General features: G+C 46.8%; 1 protein-coding gene and 1 pseudogene across 3 annotated transcripts in view; both read right to left on the bottom strand.

Moving 5' to 3' along the window:
• Thada (THADA armadillo repeat containing) overlaps positions 1–681 on the bottom strand; it is a 343,908-nt gene extending 343,227 nt beyond the window's left edge. For 2 of the 3 annotated variants that reach the window (XM_045137566.1, XM_045137568.1), the window contains exon 1: positions 551–681. The gene's annotated coding sequence lies outside the window, so the exon portion shown is untranslated. The other variant, XM_045137567.1, reaches the window with a different exon arrangement.
• Positions 682–6,743: 6,062 nt separating this feature from the next.
• Positions 6,744–15,043, bottom strand: part of LOC101613059 — a 28,851-nt pseudogene continuing 20,551 nt past the window's right edge.

Genomic DNA, 15,043 nt, shown 5'->3' with positions numbered 1-15,043 from the left:
ACAGGCAAGCGCTTATCCGCTAAGCCATCTCTCCAGCCCAAGATTTTTTTTTTAAGCAAGCGAGGCGCCTTTCCTGTGCAAGTAGCCTGTAAGTTCCCGAGAAAAGTAACTTTGGAGGAAATCCTAGTGAATGATGAACACGTCTGTAGCAGTTCTCGATCCTGGAGCCCCCACAACTACACTGGTGATTCTGCACGTTGGCTGCATAAGCGTGTCGTCCTGGTGAGCTGGGCCTTGTCCACGCGCACACATGCCCTGTCCTGCCTCACCTTCCCGCCTGGCTGTCTTCCCCCACATCTCCACCTTCCCGGCAGCCTCCCGCGATCTCCGAGCCACGTGGAGGGCAAGGAGTGACAGGTGGAAGAAGGGGGGGGGGGTAGTTAAAGGGCCGTCTCCATGGAGACCCAGGAGACCGGAAGAACGTTTCACTGGAGGGGAGGATGGATCCTAAGACTTGAATGGCTGTCACTCTCCAGGGGGCGCCCCGAGCAAAGCGGCCGGGCCGAGCGGCGGAGAGTCCCTGGCAGACCCTGGCGTCTGGGAGCCAAACCTCGTGGCCGGGGCGTCTGCACGGAGTCGTGGGCTCTCTCGGACGAGTCCCGGAAGCCGATGCAATCTACGGTGTCCCCGCGGGTCAACACGCGCGCCGTGTGCGCTCTCCGCTACCGGAAGGGAGGCCGGGCTCCGGGACCTGGAGGAAACACCGCGAGAAGAGCCGAAGGCGGATCCTCCAATCAGGAGCGCGGGCGCCCGTGACGTCATCAGGAGGGCGCGAGCGGGGGGCGGTGCGTTGGTTGGGACGTGTCGCCGGCCGCCGCCGTGGGCGCCCTTTGCAAGCGGAGCTGAGCACAGTCCCGGGGTCTTCGTGTCACCTTGCGGGTCGCCCGCACTCCTGGCGGTCCCGATGCACTCTGGATACGCTCTCCCCCGGCGCGGAGAGGGAGCGAAAACTTAACCTGCGGGGCCCGCGGGGCGGAGGAGCCCTGCGACCGGGGGGGAAGCCATGGAAGGAATCTGGACTAGCGGGAGACGTGCTGACTGACACCCCAGAATGCATTTGCATTTGTTGCTCGTTAGGCAGGGGGTTCGCAGGCTGCACCGTGAGCGTCCCTTCAAAAGTCACCCCAAAGAACATGTGTTGTACGCAGCCCATGCAAATGGTCACACGGCCGGGCATGGTGGCGTACGCCTTAATCCTAGCACTCGGGAGGCAGAGGCAGGAGGATCGCCCAGAGTTCAAGCGAGGCCACCCTGAGACTACAGAATGAATTCCAGGTCAGCCTGAGCTAGAGTGAGAACCCTACCTCAATAAAAAGCGGGGAAGAGGAGGAAGATGAGGCACAGATTTATTTTGGACTTAACAGTTCAAGGGGATACACCCCATCATGGCAAGAAAGGGTTGGTGGCAGGAGCAGCTGGTCACTACATCCACGGGAAACAGTTAGGAATGGTCTGCTCATCTCACTTTCTCCTTTTTGTGCAATTTAGGACACCATTTGGTCTCCCCTCACGAATTAACCTAATGTAGAAAATCCCTTGCAGACACGCTCAGAGATTTGTTTCCATGGTGATTTATAAATCCTGTTAAATTGTCGCCTGAGATAAACCATCATAAGCTCTACCCTGGGCAACTTGACACTCAAACATACTGCTTTTAAGCCATAACCTTCTTCCCAACTTCAAAGATCTCCATGGTCTTCAACAGTTCAGATTCTGTTCAAAAGCATAAATGGCTGGGCAATGTGGTGCTCACCTTTAATCCTAGCACTCTAGAGGCAGAAATTAGAGGATCACTGTGAATTCAAAGCCAACCTGAGACTACATAGTGAATTCTAGATCATCCTGGCCTAGAACAAGATCCTACTTCAAAACCATACTCCCCCCCCCAAAAAGAAATTATATGCAGTCTCTCTTCAGAGACTCAGGGAAATTTACTATGAGCTCCTATAGTATCAAAAAACAAATTACAGGGCTAGAGAGATGGCTTAGCGGTTAAGCACTTGCCTGTGAAGCCTAAGGACCCCAGTTCAAGGCTCGGTTCCCCAGTACCTATGTAAGCCAGATGCACAGGGGGCACATGCGTCTGGAGTTTGTTTGCAGTGGCTGGAGGCCCTGGTGTGCCCATTCTCTCCCTTTCTCTCTCTCTCTCTCTCTCCCTCCCTCCCTCCCTCCCTCCCTCTTTCTCTGTCTGTCACTCTCAAAGAAAGAATTGAACTTAGATTTCAAAAACAAAATTGAATACTTTCAACAAACAATGGCACAAAGTAAAACATTCTGGTATCCAAAAAGGAGGAATGGAGGCACTGCAAGGCAAGATTGGACCAACAAGTCCAAAACCCAGCAAAGCAAGCTCAAAATCTTACAGTTCCATGTCCAGCATCCGGGTCTCATGATGGAATCACCCAGGCTCCCAAGGGCTTTGGTAGCACCACCCCTGCTGTTCACAGCTCCTCTCCCTCCCCCCTCCCCTTGTCACATTCAGGAGGCAGAGACCACACAGTCTGGCACACTAGACTAGCCAAATCGGCAAGCCCTGGGTTCAAGAGAGAAACTCTGTCTCAGTAAATAATGTGGAGAGCAATCGAGGAAGGCACCAGATATCAACCTCTAGCTCCCCCTACACACACACACAGGTGCCCACACACACTTTAAAAAAAAAAAGTCATTTTTTTTTTAAACCATATTTGATTCCCCAGTACCCTACATAAAGCCAGATGCACGTGGTAGCGCATGTGTCTGGAGTTTGTTTGCAGTGGCTAGAGGCCCTGATGTGCCCATCCCTCCACCCCCCTTTCCTGGTCTCTCTCTCCCAGGGCTGGTTAAACATGACTTTAATCTCAGCACTTGGGAGGCAGTGGTAGGAAGACTTCTGTGAATTCAAGGCCAGCCTGGAACTACATGGTGAATTCCAGGTCTGCCTGGGCTACAGCAAAACCCTTCCTCAAAACAACATCAACCAAGATTAGTATGAATTAGCATATTAAAGTGTGCTTAGTTAAATTCTTGTTGCTAGGACAGAACATCCAACCAAAAAGTGGCTGAAGCATAGGGCTGATTTTAGCTTAAGGAAGAGTTTCAGCGTGGCAAGAAGAAGCTGGACATCACTTCCTGCCACAGAAACTGGCCGAAAGCAGCCAGAGTCAGCTGAGCTCTGACAAGGGAGAAACTGAGCTATAACACTCTTAAGCCTGGCCCTAGCAACACACCTCCCAAATTGCCATCAGCTGGGGACCAAACATTCAAAACCCATGAGTTTATGGGGGACATCAAATTCAAACCATCACATAGTATAAATGAAAACATGCTTCAAAGGCTAGGCACAATGACACACACCTTTAATCCAAGCACCCAGGAGGCAGAGGTAGGAGAATCTCCAGGAGTTTGAGGCCACCCTGAGACTACATAGTGAGTTTTAGGTCAGCCTTAGCTAGAGTAAAACCCTACCTCAAAAAGCTAAATAATAAATAAAAGAAAGAAAATAGGGCTGGAGAGATGGCTTAGTGGCTAAGCGCTTGCCTGTCAAACCTAAGGACCCTGGTTCAAGGCTCAATTCCCCAGGACCCACGTTAGCCAGATGCACAAGGGGTGCACACGTCTGGAGTTCCTTTGCAGTGGCTGGAGGCCCTGGCACGCCCATTCTCTTATCTATTTATCTGCCTCTTTCTCTCTCTCTCTCTGTCCCTCTCAAATAAATAAATTTTTAAAAAAGAAAGAAAATACACTTCAATGATGCAGTAAAGGTAGACTGGTACATGCATGTAATCCCAGCATTCAGCAGGCAGAGACAAAAGGATCATTGCAGTTTTGAGGCCAAACTGGTCTACATAGGGAGTTTCAGGCCAGTGAGGGCTACACAGTAAGACTTAAAAAATAAAAATTGTTAAAGTAGAGGGCCTGGGGGTTGTACTTCAGTGTGTAGCACCTACCTGGAATGCTTGAGGCCTTGGGTTCCATCCCTAATACCGCAACAAATAAACTAATTAGTTAAAATAGTACTTTCTCCGAGCATGGTGGTGCACGACTTTAATCCCAGCACTCAGGAGGCAGAGTTAGGAGGAGCACCATAAATTTGAGGGCACCCTGAGACTACATAGTGAATTCCAGGTCAGCGTAGGCTAGAATGAAACTTTACTTCAAAAAACTAACAATAACGCTAATAATATTTTTCTTTATTTAGAGAAGGGAATTTTTGCTGTGATAGCTTCATATATAACTTTATTTTTACATTCATAGGGACATTTGAACAATGAAAATTTCAGCCTTTTTAAACCAAAAGATAATTGCCCATACATTTAGTGTTTGTGTAGAACACCAAACACCAAACTGGCCAACCAAAGATAAGCTCCTCTTACATATATTGTTTTCCATACAAATAGCAAAATGAAGTCTCCCAGTTTCTTAATCACCATTCCAGTCCGCAATATTAAATCATATAGAAACCTGCCAGCTATGCAAAATGATTGATATTTTTAATTTTATTTATTTATTTATTTGAAAGAGCGAGAGATTGAGAATAGGCACGCTAGGGCCTTCAGCCACTGCAAACGAACTCCACATGCGTACGCCCCCTTGTGCATCTGGCTTATGTGGGTCCTGGAGAATCAAACCGAGATCCTTTGGCTATGCAGGCAAGCACCTCAACTGCTAAGCCATCTCTCCACTCCGTGAATGATATTTTTAATGGTCCCCACAAGCACCTTATTGAATAGTTTTACATCTAAAATGAGGTCCAAAGTTATATAGAGAGAGCTATACATCTGATTTTTTTTAATATAAATTTTGTTCCAAAGTCAGTGAAAGAAAACAAGATATTTCTACTATCAATACATCTGCCTGGCTTAAAGTGACATTGAAGTGTCTCTTTGTGGGTCAGAAATGCAGGCGTGACATGGCCAGGGACTTTGGGCTTAGGGGGTCATATGAGGTTGCAGTTAAGGGGTTGGCTGGAATGACAGTCACCTGCAGGCTTGCCAGGGCCACACACTGTACTTCAGAGATGACTTACTCATCAGTGCTAGCTGCTGGCTGGAGACCTCAGCTCCTCTCTCCATGCGCCTGTCCGCAGGGTGCTTAAGCAATCTTAGACCATGGTGGCTGGTCTTCCCCTGAATGAACAAGAGACAATAATGGGGAAGTTTCAGTGACATTTGCACACCCCATCATTGTGAACATATTCTGTTGGTTATAAAGATCATGCACAGTCAGGGGTCAGGGAGATGGCTCGGTCAGTCAAACATGAGGACTTGAGGTCGTGTTCCTAGCACCCACTTAAAATCTGGGTGTGGTGGCATGTGTCCATAATCCCAACACTCAGGAGGCAGAATTAGGCAGATCCTCAAGGCACGGTCACTTAGCTAGACCATCGGAATCTGGGAGCTCTAGGTTTGTGGGCTCTCCCTCAAAGAATAAAGTAAAGAGCAAGTGAGGATGACATTGATCTCTGACCTACACACACACACACACACACACACACACACCACACACAGAGGCAGACGAAAAATCATATGCAGTGCAGGAGGATCTACACAAAACATCAAAAAAGGACAATTTAAGAAGCTAGCTGCCACAGTACCATGAAGCATCTACAGACTTCCCTTGGCACATAAATTGCACTAAATGGATCACAACTAAGAGATGCTTTGTCTAGGAGTATGTGAATGTAATTTCCAATATTTCCTAAGAAAACATCAGTGCTCTTATTTAAAAAAAAAAAAACAAACTTTCATTTTAAGCCAGGCGTGGTGGTGCACACCTTTAATCCCAGCTCTCGGGAGGCAGAGGTAGGAGGATCGTGGTGAGTTCGAGGCCACCCTGAGACTCCATAGTGAATTCCCGGTCAACCTGGACTAGAGTAAGACCCTACCTCAAAAAAAATTCATTTTATATTATTATTGCCAGCTAAATGGCTTTAATAAGCTTACCCCTACAGTTCCTATTTGCAGCATCCAATATACCTTTGAAATACCAATCAGACCTGGCAGTGGCCAGCGGTAGATTTTCATCTTCCAGAGCTGAAAGGTTCAGCTTCTCCAAGCATTCTGTATTCAGTGGCACTTGTCCAGGATTATATCCCCTAGCTGGGGAATTTTAAATGTACCAGTTGGAAAAAAAAAAAAAAGCTTTTTCACCTCTCAAGGGGAAGAAAGAAAATTATTCCTCAGAAGCCAGCCAATCTGGCTGTGAGGTCCATCTTGTCTCATCTCTTCAGGCTATTTATTTAGTTATTTATTTTTCAATACAGCAAGAGAGACCAAAGCCTAACCTGAGTTACAAGAAACAAGACAGTGATGGCCAGAAAGGCAGTCACAGCGGGAGTAACTGGGACACACCTTCAACAAACAATAACAACAGAGTCACAACATTCAACAGTTAGGGTTACAAAACCCATCCATCCGGGGGTGCTGGAAGGCAGCAAAGAGAGGTGGGAGGGTCGTGGCACAGGGAGAAAAACCAAGCATTCAAATCAGTCCAGGCACAGGGGCTGGTAGATGCTAGAAAAGAGCTGGGAAACCTGTCTGTGGTCCTTTCAGACTCGCTGTGGTGGTAACGCTCCATGTAGCGGTGTCCGGAAGACCTCGCCTTACATGCACCAGAGACAGAGATTCCAATGCCATGAAGAGAAGGGAATCTGCAGAGGGCCCTTAGCAGTGGGTCCTGCCTTCCCTGGCAGGGAGAGGAGAACAGGGAAAAGAGCTGCCACAGCCTCCGTCCAATCCCACCATCTCCTTTGGACAGCAGAGAACTCAGTGGCCTGCAGCAGCCTCCGGTTTGAAAGGAGATGGATGCAGTAAGAGGAACTTCTCTGCAGAGGCTGAGCGGCCCCGGGGGCTGACTGCGGGGAGACTGTCTTGTGGAATAGTCTGTTATTAACCACCTGCTCTTGGATTTGCTAGCAGATCCGCTCAGTGGAAAGGAAACCATATGTGGAGCTGGGAAATAAGGCAGAATCATATCAAGATAATGGCTCTGCTTTCCGTTGTCAAGCTCCCACCAAGCTTGGGCTATAAGAGGGTCTCCACCCTTGAAATTCTCTGTAAATTAATAATGGTTATCCTATTTAACCAGTGCTGACTTCACTCTCCATCGGAGATTCTGCTTCTCTTTTTCAGACGGAGCTGGACCTGAGGAGATCAATGATCCAGTGCATTCCACCCCGGTTCCAGCTGAATCCACAGAGGAATTGTGGACATGAGCAAGAGAGCTGCTTTCTTAGTGAATCTAATATCAGCACAAGGGGGAGGGAGAGAGACACTGAGGATGCTCAACACCTACCAAAGCAGAGATCCAGAGGCTCCTAAGTGCCCATCACTGAAGTAGACTTAAAATGCACCCGACATGGCTCAGGGAACTTTGCAGAAGAGGGGTGGAAAGATTGTTAGAGCCACAAGTTGGATATTTTGCACAGAGACATTGCCTCTCCCCCATAACTGACTGCTGCACCCATAATGCATGACCCACAATCCCCATGGGGTTGACCCGCATCCCCAGTGAGGAAGGCCTCTTCAGAAAAGGGGCAGGGAGGAGGGAAAGGATGGAACCAATATGTGTTGTTGTTTACACACTAAGTATGTCCATATCTAATAAAAATAAAAATAAAACAAGACCACCAAGGAGAAGAGGTGCACCTGGAAAAGGTATGCTTTCCCAGGAGTCTTTGCTTCATGGGCGCTGATGAGGAATGAAGGAAGCAGGTCAGAGAAGAGGCAACCCCTGGTGATGGAGGAGGACTGCACTGCTGTGAGGAAAGCCAAGGGCAAGCCCAATCCAAAGCAGTAAGGCCCCGTCCTTTCTATGTTTTTTGTTTATCTGTTTTTTGTTTTTGTTTGATTTTTCTAGGTAAAGTCTCACTCTAGCCCAGGCTGACCTGGAATTCACTCTGTAGTCTCAGGGTGGTCTCGAACTCACAGCAGTCTTTTACCTCTGCCTCCCAAGTGCTGGGATTAAAGGTGTGGGCCACCACTCCCTGTGTTTGACCATCGCTGGTGCGTTTCAGTGTCTTTATTGAACCAACGATACTCAAAGCAGTACAGTGAGTAAAGAAGGGACATATGCAGCTGACCATCAAGATGGACGGGGGAGAGACCCACAGACATCCCCTGGGTAAGGACAAGCGCCTGCAGCAGAAGGTTGAGGAGCATGCTGGCGATTATTTTGCTGACACTGGGGAATGGATGAGGCTTCCTTCCTCATAGCTCAAATGGCAGGTCAGCCATGCCTTGAAACCAAAGGGCATTCACAACTTTGCTAAGCACAGACTGGGAGAGCACTGAAAACGGAGGCGAGGAAGAATTCCAGCCACGACCAGACATCGCCATGGAGCGATGGGTCACCAGTGATCCAGGCTGTCACTGACTGAAGCTCAGAAGACACTTGGTAAACAAGAGGAGCCTGAGCCACAATACTCCACCATTCCAAGCACAACTCTGGAAAGTTAACTAACAATGGGTGGCTCACTCTTTTTTTTTTTTTTAATTTTATTTGTTTATTTGAGAGTGACAGAGACAGATAGATAGATAGAGAATGGGCGCGCCAGGGCCTCCAGCCACTGCAAACGAACTCCAGACGCGTGCGCCCCCTTGTGCATCTGGCTAACGTGGGTCCTGGGGAATCGAGCCTTGAACCGGGATCCTTAGGCTTCACAGGCAAGTGCTTAACCACTAAGCCATCGCTCCAGCCCTCCTTCAGACTTCCTGGATGATTCTCACCCCTACTGGAGAACACAGTCACTGTATATGCGACACTCCTGCCTTCCTTCCCCGTACACCAGTCTCCAAACACACGTGACGTCAGTGTCCCCCTAAGTGCTGTGTGATAACCCTCCTCACACATGAGAACATACCTGTAATACTACCTCGTCAGGAAAACCTGGCAAGAAGTCTCTCTTCTTCCTCCTCAGACTGTGACCTCAGCACGCTGTCCCTTGGTCAGTGTGCGCTAGTTCTTTGATGCATGCTGCCTGGGCCTCCTGCTACGTTGCGAACTTTTCCAAGACAGAAGCATTTTTAAATCCCTAGTAGCTGACATAGGGTGCATCTTTGAGTAGCTCAGTAAATGTTTATCGAGCGAAGTAACCGGGCCAGCAAGTTTCTTCCAGCATTGTTGCTCACTGTCTGCTGTCCACTGTGTGGCAGCAGACTACAGAACTATTACCACTTGGGTGAGGCGCTGGGAGAACCCTAGTATTCATCTAACTGTACACAACTGGTTTGTCTGGGAATGAAATTACGGGGGGTGGGGGGCGCTCACTGCTCATGCTATTGTTTGAATGATAGTTCTATGTGAAATACAACATTGATACGGAAAGTATATAAAAGAAAGCCAGGAATGGTGGTGCACGCCTTTAATCCCAGCACTTGGGAGGCAGGGGTATGAGGATCGCCATGAGTTCGAGGCCACCCTGAGACTACAGAGTGAATTCCAGGTCAGCCTGAGCCAGAGTGAGACCCTACCTCAAAAAAAACAAAAATAAAGGAAAAAAAAAAAAGATATGAGGGGCTGGAGAGATGACTTAGCATGTGTGCTTGCCTGCAAACCCAAAGGACCCTAGCCCTAACTTCATCTTTTCTCTCCAACTTTGACCCACACACTATCTTAATAGACTGAGTGGTTTGTCATAAAATTCCAGGATCCCTAAGAATATGGTATCTAACATGGTTTTAAAAAAAACCTTCCAGGCGTGGTGACACACACCTTTAATCTCAGCACTCGGGAGGCAGAGGTAGGAGGATCGCCGTGAGTTCGAGGCCACCCTGAGACTCCACAGTGAATTCCAGGTCTGCCTGTGCTAGAGTGAGACCCTACCTCGAAAAACCAAAAAGAAATTAAGAGAAAGAAAAGAAAAAAAATAAAACCCTGCAGACGTGCGTAAGGTAAAGAGTTTGAAATGAGGAGACTAGCCTGCACCGTCCAGGTGGACCTGATGTAATCTTAAGGGTCTTTACAATCCAGGAGCAGAAGTGCAACGCAAGGCACAATGACCAACGCGGAACTTAGGGCGATGTGCTCTGAAGGGGGAAGAAGACACAATCAAGCCAAAGGAAGCAGGCAGCTTCTGGAAACTGGAAGGGCAAGCAAAGAATTCTTCTTGAAGCCTCCAGAAGGACTATAGTCCAAATGCCATCTTGCTTTTTATTTTATTTTATTTCAAGACGGGGTCTAATGTCTTCCAAGGTGGCCTCAAACCCACTGCGGAGCCCCGATGCTTTTTCTTTCCACCTCCCAAGTGCTGGAATTACAGGCAACTCCACACCCAGTTTATGCAGTGCTGGGGATCCAATTCGGGACTTTGTACATGGCAAACAAGCACTCTACCAATCAATGTATGTCCCGAGTCCCTGTCACCTTGATTTTTAAGATCCATTTTGAGCTTCTGACTGCCAAAACAATCAATGCACACCGTTTTTTAAAATATTTATTTATTTATTTATTTATTTATAAGCAGAGAGAGATACAGAGAAGGGAGACAGACAGACAGAATGGGTACACCAGGGCCTCTAGCCACTGCAGACAAAACTCCAGTTGTACGTGCCCCTTGTGCATCTGGCTTATGTGGATCCTGGGGAATTGAACCTGTGTCCTTTGGCTTCATAGGCAAATGCTTTAACCGCTAAGCCATCTCTCCAGCCCTGCACACTATATATATATATATATATATATATATATATATATATTTGTTACTGCTGTTTGAGGTAGGGTCTCACTCTAGCCCAGGCTGACCTGGAATTCACTATGTAGTCACAGGGTGGCCTTGAACTCATAGTGATCCTCCTACCTCTGCCTCCCAAGTGCTGGGATTAAAGGCGTGCGCCACCACGCCCAGCTGGAATTCTTAATCTGTTTTGCTGATGAAGAAATCTGTTCAAACGCAGCAAAGTGGCTGGTGTGCAGCGATTCAGATCTCTCTCCAAACTCTCCTGGCTGATGAAGCCAACTTCAGCTGGGATACTTTCCTATAAGACCATACGATGCCATCATTACAAGGTCTTGGGAATGAATGGTACTAAATGGATAATTTGGGTTTAATAGTAAATGCTGGTACAGATGACCCAGGGCCAGAAAAAGCAGCTTTCCAAGAGTCACCTCTGCCATCTGGTGGTCAAATTACAATATAACTACGGTGACCTGGGTATTGATAGTGTCATCATGGAACTCGCGTTTGACCCTGGGGTGAGGGGGGGTGTGTGTCTGGTGAGTATTTCAGTCTGGACTCTCTGACTTCTAGGGTCTGAGATGGCAAAACAAAATGTTAGATATACAAATAAAGGTCACATGTTTTCTGCTCAGAGTGAAATGGTGTACTTTACAGCAGAAGAGCCCCATTCATCCACTTATGCAACAAACATTTATTATTACACACGGTCTTAGTTGATTTCTCAAGAAACAGACTACAGACAGAGATGTGCACAAGAAAGAGTGTCCTAGAAGTATGCTTGAGGACAGCTTGGAAGGGCTGGAGGGAAAAAGAACCGGCTGGAAAGAGCTGAACTGGGGTGACCCTGTAACGGAGGCCAGAGCCAACGCAGCTGTGGGGCTGGCTAAGCAAGCCAACGGGGCTTCCACACTTCTGCGTCCACCAGTCACTGGGTTGAGCTAGCCAGGAGCTACGGTGGCCAAAACAGCTAAGCGAGGGCCTAGGCACCTTGATCCTCAGGGGTAGACTTGGAGGGATGGCTTAGAGTTTAAGGTGCTTGTCTGCAAAGCCATAGGACCCAGGTTCGATTCCCCAGGCCCCATGTTAGCCAGATGCATAAGGGGGCGCACGTGTCTGGAGTTTGTTTGCAGTGGCTAGAGGCTCTGGCATGCCCATTCTTCCTTCCCTCCTTTCTCTGTCAAATAAATAAATAATAAATAAATAAATAACTGCTGAACTCTACATCCAGGTTCTGATTCCATCCATCTGGGTGGAGCCCAAGAAGCTGTATTTTGTTGTTTGTTTTGTTTTCTTGTGATAAGGGGATCAAACTCAGGTTCTTTTGCATGCTAGAAAGTGCTGTGTGCTACTGAGCTATGCTCCCAGCCTGAGATTGTGCCTCTCTCTCCCTCTCTACCTGGTTGCACGTAATGCAGGTGATTGTGAGCCCGCACATGCCGCAGTGCGTGGGTGAAGGACAGAGGACAAATCTGAGGGTCAGTCCTTGCCCTTCACCTTGTCTTGATACACAGGGTCTCACTGCTCACCACTGCTACGTGCACCAGGCTAGCTGGCCTACAAGCTTCTGGGCAACTCTTATTTTGGCCTCCCTTCTTGCCGTGGGTGCACTGGGATTCCAGGCACTCATGTTTTGGCATCCGGTTTACATAAATTTTCTCAGGTACTAACACTTGCCCAGATTAGTGCCTTACCCAGTGAGCCATCCTCCCTGTCCTGGCAAGTTCCTAAGGGAGAACCACAACCTTATAACTGTTCATGTCATGCTAGTGTAGTTTTTTTTTTAAATATATTTTGTTTTTATTTATGTATTTGCAAGAAAGAAAGAGAAATAGGCAAGTAGAGAGAGAGAGAGAGAGAGAGAAAATGGGTGCACCAGGGTCTAGCCACTGTAAACTAACTCCAGACGTGTGTGTCCCCTTGTGCATCTGGCTTACATGGGTCCTGGGGAGTAAAACCTAGATCCTTTGGCTTTAAAGGCAAGTGCCTTAACTGCTAAGCCATCTCTCCAGGCCTAGTTGTTTTTGTTTTTTTTTTAATATGAGGCATGTTCTTGTTCAGAATGCTTTAATGGGTCATCGTGCCCTAAATCATATAGTAGACTCTCTTCTCTTTGCCATGACAGATATACATTATCTCCTCAGGTCACTTTCTAGCCTTCCCTATGGTACATTTATAACCTGCTAGTCATTTGGGACTAACTGATTCACACACACTGTAAGACTTGAATAAGCAGATTTGCAGATTTTCTTCATTTTTTTTTTATAGGAAGCCCAACAGACACACTTTATTTTAATGAAGGTGGGGGGGAGAATTGGCATGCCAGGGCCTCTAGGTCCTGCAATCAAACTCCAGATGCCTGTGCCTATGCGACCTTCAGCACTTGTGTTGGCTTGTACACCTGGCTTACTTGGGACACGGAGAGTCAAATATGAGTCCTTAGGCATCACAGACAGGCACCTTAACCACTAAGTCATCTCTCCATCCCCCTTTCTTTATTTTTTAATATTTTTATTTGAGAAAGCAAAAAGCAGAGAGAAAGAGGCAGAGAGAGAGAGAGACAGAGAGAAAGAGAGAATGTGGCCTCCTGCTCCTGCAAATAAAACTTCAGACACATACAACACCTTGTGCATCAAGCTTTATCTGGGTACTGAGGAATCAAACCCGGGCTTTCAGGTTTTTGCAAGCAAGTGCTTTTAACTGCTGACCCATCTCTCCAGCCCTCATAACCTTTCTTGAACCCCTAGGTTGGACCAGGTGCCTATTTTTTGTTTTTTGTCCTCCCATGTCACATGGGGCATACTTCTGTGGTAGCATTTGCAAATGGTAGGATACAATGATCTAGGATGACATAGGAAAGGGAGAAAGCTATTAGATCCAGAGGGAAAGTGGGTATGTTTTAAAGTCAATTTGTGAGTATAATTCTTTCTTCTTTTAGAGACAGACTCTTGCTCTATTACTCAGGCAGACCTCAAACTTAAACACTTAAGGCTTAAATGCTCTTCCTGCTCAGTTTTCCCAAGTAGCTGGAGCTACAGACATGTGCCACCAGTGAATTATCTCCCTAACCCAATAATGTCTACTATATTGAAAAAGTTTCAGTTAGCTTTGTTAGTCTATAAGTAGATGTGAAGGGGATGAGATATGGCCTGGTGGGTGATGACACTTGCTATGTGAACAGGAGTTTGATCCCAGGCACCCATGTAAAAAGTCAGGCATGGTCACACATGCTGTGACTTCAGTGTTCAGGGAAATAAGAGACAGAAAGATTGCTGAGGCTCACAGGTCAGACAGTCTAACCCAACAGGGAGTTTCTAGGTTCAGTGAGAGATTCTGTCTTAGGGAAATATGGTGGGAGAGCAACAGAGGAGAATATCCAATGTCCTCCTCTGACCTTCACGGGCATGCACCTGGGGTGTATGCATCTGCACACATGTGAATACACCACATGTACACTCACACATATGTTATACACACAGAGAGAGAGCAAATAGGCTTTAAGAATCACCTTTTATCACAGAGAGCCAAGACAAACTAAGCCAGGAGACCACCAAAGATGAAACTGAGTGCTCAACTGAGTGCAGGTGTGCCAGAGAGAGACTCACTCCAAAAGTTGCTGAAATTAAAACAAAAGAACCACTGTTGTTAGTCAGCTGTTATGATGTTTGCATAGTGGGGATGTACAGCAGCCTTGGTAGCTCTTATAGTTCCTCTGGGAGTAACATAAAGGCTGCACCAGGCAGCTTGAGGTCCTGGACTGAGGATTAAACTTCTGAACTACTCACCTCAACCCTAGAACAATGTGGCCTCACAGACTCTATGAACATTTCAACTGAAAGAATGCAGCTAATTAAAAAAAAAAAAAAACAAGCAACAAAATAACCCACATGCATAAATCCCAAGGCAGTATTATAAGAAATGTAAAAAGCCAAGACAACAAAACTTCTCCAAAAATTACTAGTGATGCAGCGAGGAATTATCCAGTAAGTGATTTAGGAAAAAAAAAAAAAAAATCCCAGGCAGAACTCACAGAATGATTATCGGTATATTAAAAGAAATCAAAACAGAAAACAGAATTCTGAATTAATCCTGGGAGAACACAGAGATTTTAAAAAAAAAAATACAGGTGAATGAAGTAAGGAAGTCAACATAAGATTTGAGAGAGAAACTCAGTAAAGAGATAGAGGTGATGAAGAAGAGCCAAACCGAAATACTGCAAACAGAAAACACAGTGATTGAAATAAAAATCCCCATGGAAATCCTCTCCAATAGACTGGATCAAGGAGAGGGCAGAAGATTTGAAAAGGCAGAACCAGAATATTCCAACAAGGACAAAGATAAGGCCAAAGGAGGGTATGAGCTTAGATTTTTCAAGATGTTTGGGACATTATGAAA

The sequence above is a fragment of the Jaculus jaculus genome, chromosome 18 (assembly GCF_020740685.1).
Source record: "Jaculus jaculus isolate mJacJac1 chromosome 18, mJacJac1.mat.Y.cur, whole genome shotgun sequence".
NCBI lineage: Eukaryota > Metazoa > Chordata > Mammalia > Rodentia > Dipodidae > Jaculus > Jaculus jaculus.
The sequence above is the reverse complement of the archived record's forward strand: the minus strand, read 5'-3'. Positions and strand labels throughout refer to the sequence as shown.